The sequence below is a fragment of the Anas acuta genome, chromosome 14, assembly GCF_963932015.1.
Source record: "Anas acuta chromosome 14, bAnaAcu1.1, whole genome shotgun sequence".
Classification (NCBI taxonomy): Eukaryota; Metazoa; Chordata; class Aves; order Anseriformes; family Anatidae; genus Anas; species Anas acuta.
Window position 1 is genome coordinate 14,487,535 of NC_088992.1, and position 6,379 is coordinate 14,493,913.

At 45.6% G+C, this 6,379-nt stretch overlaps 1 long non-coding RNA gene across 1 annotated transcript in view; it reads left to right on the top strand.

Annotated features, from left to right (window-relative positions):
- LOC137864069 (uncharacterized) overlaps positions 1 to 6,379 on the top strand; it is a 34,280-nt gene that overhangs the window by 14,867 nt on the left and 13,034 nt on the right. The gene's annotated exons all lie outside the window — the stretch shown is intronic.

Consider the following 6,379-nt stretch of genomic DNA (forward strand, 5'->3'; position numbering starts at 1 on the left):
CATTTGTGGGTTTGCATTAGAAGTGCTGACCAGCAGTGGTATGGGCAATCCTGGAATCTCCAAGTATGTTCTTTTTTGGTGCCAATCGTATTTGCTGACACATTGCTTTCATGAACCTCATCATTAGTGCTGTAAGCACATGAAGTATAGGTTAATTCTACTGTAACATCATTATTAAATCCATTAATCAAGGGCAGGAGATCCGTAATTAACTTATTCTCCAGCATCAAGTAAATGATTCTACTGTGAGCTTTAAGAAAGCAATTGTTCACTAATATGCAAAATACAGTGGGGCTTTTAGACTATAAGGCTGTGTAATTGTATAATAAAATTATAAACTTTGCATATTTTAATAATGTAACGTATATATTTTAATTATTTTCTTTGCAAGGTTAAAATGGGAATCATTATTTTTGTTTATTTTAATTTATTTATTTATTAGTTCTTACATCTCAGTTACCAAAAAAAGAAAAAAAGAACACGGCTCCTTCCTGAAAGCTGATTATTTTCATCGAAGGCTTTGGCTAGGCTTTTGTTGACTCATCCTAGACCTATCTGTAGCAGTAGCTGCCTATAGATTCTTTGCTGATTCATGTTTCATCATCATCATTGTTGGTGACTGTAGGCATTCAAAGTTCAACTTGCAGTGACAAAAAGAAAGGCCTGCTAGCACTGCTCTAGTACAAAATGCTCGGGGTTGATTAATGTAGCCTTACTGACTGCTTTTACACAAATACATCTGAAAAATCCTTTACACAAGTTAATTTGCCTTCCAGGTACTTCAAGGGTTAGGCTCTGCCTTACTCCTCTGCTATGCTTTAAGAAAACCAAACTTGTGAAAGCTTTGCAGGTTTGCTCAGAAACAGCCAAGGCTCCTGTCCTATAACAGGAAAGGGACAGGGAAACATTTAGGGAATCAGCAGCAGGCAATCAAGCATTTTTCTAAAGCCATTCTTTTGAAAGGTGAGTTGTAGTGAGGAAACCTGCACATAAAGTGTGATAAGAGCATTTCCCCATGTGTCTTGCCCACATTTCCACCCCTGCAAATCTTAGTTGTTTGTTTTAATCTTTCTCCAGATGCTTTAATCACAAATAAAAGATAGAAGCTATAGCCAGCGCCATTCTTCTTCCTCTTGAGGGAGGGAGGCAGGCACAAAGGTTTGCCCGCCTTAATTTTAGGGCTAAAAGCAAAGCCTCTGCATGTTTTGTACAGACCTCAGTGTTTTCAGGTGTTAAGTTCTATTGCAGCAGATGCTGCAGTTCACTATGGAGTTCAACTTGTGCATCAAAGGCAGGTGCTGTTGGCATCAACAGTGAGACAGTAGGGCTGTCAGGTACAGCGGAGCTTCAGAGACACCAGAAAACCTACTGACCCTCTCCACATAACAGCAGACAAAATAGAAGAGCACACGAAAGGCACATCCTACACATCCTGCCAGCTGCAGCCCTGGGCACAGACATGGGGCAATGGGCAGGGGGCCTGAGGTAGTGAGGGCAGGAGGCAGAGGTGAGGCCCGGTAAGCCCAGCCTGTCCCAGGACTTACCCGTCACCTGGGGAAGGCGGTGTCTGTGTGAGCCCTCTGCTCTTCTCACCTGGGCTGCAGCTCCTACCTTCAGCAGGGTGTTGGAAGACTGGCATGGTGCTTATCACTGACCTGCAATGAACGTGCTCCAGGCAGCTGGGGAAGGACTGGAAGGAAAAAACAAACATGGTGTTGGCCCTAGGCAATATTTTGAGGTGCTCTGTGCTAACAAAGACTAGGAAAGTAGTATTAGCTGCCACTGAGGGCCAGCTGTGTTTGTGCATACCTGTCCATCCGTTTCCCACCAGAGAGACAGTGAGGGGATGCAGAGACAGCTTGAAGCCCAAAGATGACTCATGCTGGTGATTCAAAGTCACCTGTGCCAGAAAGGTTCTTTAAAAGAGCAAGCCACAGTGCTTGCTGGGGAAGCCTAATAGAGAGGGAGCTCTCTGGAACTTGCAGAAATGCATACGGAGTCATTTTGCTTGGCAACCTTAATGTTGATGGATAGAACAGTTTGCCTTGTCCAGTTTATAGAAGAGCAGCTGATACAAAATTACTTTATAGCTGGATATTTATGAGAAGTTTCATTTCAAATAATATAGCTTTTGCCTCTGGCGATGCTGTGGTTTAGCCCTGTTATTACCGGGAACTAAATCTTTAGGATATTCTAACTATAACTGCAGGGCCTGTTTGATCTACCCAGCAAAGTTAATATTTTCCACAGCAATGGAAACTTTATAATGGAAAGTCTCATTAGCAAAAACTACCTGTCCCTGAGAGCAGCCAGGAAATCAGGCACAGAGAGGGAACTTCAGGGATTTTCTTTCAGCTCCAGAAGGGATGTGCAGGGTGTGTGTGACGAGGGGAGGCTTTGCTGGGGCGTTGGTCTGGGGCAGCGTGGGCACCGGTGAGGTAGGTAGGCAGCAGCAGAAGGTAAGGAGGTGGGGGAGATGGCAGGAGGAGGCTTTGGTGTGAATAAGCACAGAAAGCAGATCCTGTGACGAGCTCAGAGGGACAGCACTTACCACTGGGAAGGTCTGGGAGCACAGGCATTGCCCCTTGCTGCTCGATTCCTGCTGTGCTCAGGACTCTGCATTGTCTACTGACCCACAGGTCTGATGCACTGTATGGCTGGCTTGCTCTTCTCCCTTCTTCGGCAGATCAGTCCTCGTCTAGTTTCTCTCCTGGACCGCTGTGTAGTGAGTTCCTAGAAAGCGAGACCCCTCGGGGAGTCATTACTTGGAGATCAGTAGTGCTGGGAGCCACGAACAAAGCACTAACGCTCAGAGCCAGGGCCAAACCAAAGGCCTCCCTTTTCCCAGAATCTGAACAGCAGCCAGATAAAGCCCACGTGTGTTGTAAACCCAAGGAGGGAAGTGCAGATGGGAAGAATTTGGTCTCAACCTTTCTAGCAAGGCCCTTCCTTCCTGCTGCTTCTCACTCATCAGGAGTCCCTGGGGAAATATTGCGCCCTGCTGCATCTGCCCCAGGGGCCTCAGGGACACTCACCTCAGAGGTTCTGCACCGGCACAGCCCCACAAAGGGCCCTTCATTAATGCTTACAGCCTCTGGGCCAGGCTGGAGCAGGGCTCTGAGCTGGATTTGCCAGCTCTTAGTAGCCCATGGTTTCTCCTGGTCCCTTTACTATCTTACTTCTGAGGGTTGCAATAAGGTGGGTAGTTTATCCATGGTAGCTCTTACCTTTTGTTAGGAGCAGACATGCGAAGCTATGAAAGCTGGACAGAGTGTTAAGTGAGGGAATAGGAGTGAAAAACATGCATGAATTAAGAAGCATGGGTAGAAGTCGGAGTCCATTTAAATCAATAGCCAGACTCTCATTAACCTAAATGGGCTCAGGATTTTACCCAGCCCGTTTTGCTTAGCTGGCTTCCTGTTTGAGTTGGCAGGGCAAATGGTCTTTGTCCCTGTCCAGCGGGGCGTATGTCAGATTTACTTTTTTTTTTTTTTGGTCAAGGCTGATGAAACACTCTTAGAAGTCTCAGTTTGTTCTAGCCGCAGAGCAGTTAGAGATACTGAGCGCAAACATCTTGCAGGCACTGAAAGCCATGATGCTTTTGCATGAAATGCTGACCTACTTGTGCTGAAGGAGATGTCTGAGAGCACAAGCTCTGTCTTGAAGAGCTGGTCTGGTCTTAGGTTTGTGATTACATTTGATGATAACTGAACTGACGTGAATCTAAATCTGCATTGAAGAGGCTTTCCTATAGGTGAACACTGGAGCTTATAGAAAATGCCAGTGTAACAGCATCCACTGATGCTGCAGAAGTGGATTGTTCACTGTATCGATAGAGTGAAAAGGATGATGTCTTGTAAGACATGACTGCATAATTGTGACCGACTCCTCTCCTACGCCACAGCACGAGGGGAAGGCAGACTGCTCCTTTGCAGGCTTTGGAGCAGGCTTTGTGGACTGCAGGGAAAGTCAAATGAAAACGGCAGGATATCTCCTGGGAAATCTGAGCTGGCAGTACAAAACCAAACTTATTGTCTCCCTCAGGGGAGGAAAGAAATAAATCCAGATTTTAGAAGACATTTCAGGTGGGTAAACTTGGTCCTACAGCAATGATCAGAGCCACCTGCATGGTCTGACCCTACCTTCAGAGCTTTAATTCCATGTTCTCTGAAGTTTGGGATTTGTTTTCTGGGTCTCTCAATGGAATAAAACATAATAGAACACTGAATTATTAAAAACCAGCATTTTATAATATAGTGGAACTAAAAAACATGGAAACAAGTGCAGATCACTTCCCTCCAAATCCCTCCTCAGGTAAAGGTGCGAGTAAGCAGAGGGCCCGTGCGGCGTGACTGGCAATAGGAGCACACAACGTGCTGGGAAACAGAGCGAAGGGCTGCTTCACGCACCTCCCGTGGGGCACGGTCCCAGTGCTGCCTCCAGACAGTGCCGTACTCTGCAGACACAGCTGCACAGGGACCAGCTGAAGTGCTGTTCTTGCAAGGAAAGGAGTCAGCACCTCAGCTCACCTTTGCTTGGGATCTGGGATCTCTCTGTGCAGTACGCTGGTATCACACAAAGGCCTTCCTTTGGGGGGAAAAAAGGGGAGGAAAAGTCCCTTCATACCTGGAATTAATGTTGCTTTCTTTTTCTCAGCTCACAAATCATAACTGTTCTGTTCATTTAGCTTATCAGCAGAGATGGTCACCCAAATGTTAGCTGTGTGAATACTCTGAAAATAAGGATTTTTTGTTTGTAATTATATGTATCTGTATTAATCCAGCCACGAAAATTAGATGTAACACAGACTGATGTGCCCAAACAAAGCAACTTGCAATTCAATATTGAATTCTTTTGTTGAAGTGTTGACCTGAGCAAGTAAGACAATTAAAAAGTTCCAAAGCACAGAAACTTTCAGAAAAACTATAGTTTAGGACACAGATCTCAAAAGGGAAAGGAGAAAGGAAAAAAATATCAAATTATTTATTATTGATTGAGTACTCACCTCAGCTTAACAAGAAGCCCATTGTCTGATCCCAAGTGCAACAACAGATCATAATTTAAAAATGCTTTTAGTCGTCAATGAACAGAAAAGTTATTTCAGTGAGAACTTGGAGAACACCTGCGGTAATTACCAACACTAAGCAGTCTTTACAAGGCAGGGCTTTCTGGCTCGCTCTGTACTGTAATACTAAATGCTATAAACAAATCGGAGTGATTTCTGCATAGGTTTGAGATGGAATTAACATTTAAAAATGCAAAGTATTCCTTGCAGCAGATGGTAGTGTTTGCATACACAAATAAATACCTTGTAGAAATCATAATGTAAACCACATGCTCTGAAACAATGGGATTCCTGAGTTGAACCCTTCATCTTCCTAAAACCGAAAAATAACACCCTCTGAGCTCAAACTGGTGGCTGCTGCAGCACAGGACCTGCTTGTGCTGGGGTGATGTGGGTACAAGTGTCGGGGGGGGAAAGCAAGACTGGGGGACACGGAAGGAAGCAGGATGATGTTGGGATGTGCTAAAAGGCAGTGCGTATCTGTCCCTCGCTGTTACGCTCAGACATCCTTGTGTTAGCTCTAGAGAAGGACTGCATCGGCTGTGATAGCCTGGGTTTGCCCTCTCCTCTGTGGTGCAGCAGCTTCATATTTTAAACTAGTAAATGAATCACCAAAATGTTTTATGCTGCCGTGGTTAGACTGCTTTTGGTCCGTGCTAGGTAGGGCAGCTCTACGTAGCATATTCCAAGGCTTTATGTTCCTCTGGGTTGCACCAGATACAGGTATTTGCATCACTTGAAAGCTCCTCACGTTACCTGCCTGCTGCTCGCTATCCACCTGTGGTAATACACAAACATTTCTCTGCAAAGGCTTACACAAATGTTCTTACAGACACAAAGATCAGAAGTTGCAGCTGTAGGAAACGCGTGCAAGGAAAGGTTACAGCAGAGCAGGCCATCACAGTGCAGCAGAATCACCTCTAAAAATCAGGCCAGTCTTTTCCTCCATACATGTGCATGTGGTTAAGAGCACAAACAAACTGGCACCGTGGTGGAATAGCAAACATTAAGGGTGACTCTTGGGTCTTGTGGCTCTTCCAGAGCTGTGCAGCCAAGTTCCCTCAGTGCTGTAGGGCAGATGTGGTCAGGGGGAGGTGAAACATCTCTCAGCTGAGGAATGATCAGCCTGGAGCCCAGAGCTTTCAGAGCATGGGCTGCTGCTCAGAATCCTTCCTGTTCCCTACACGGCATACACAAGACTGACACCTGAGGCAAACCAGAGCCTGTGTGCAGCACTCACCTGCAGCTTTGCTGTCACCTGCAGCGTACCTGTTACATGCCAGTCCTTGGGGGAGGATTTCCAGTTCAATGTCT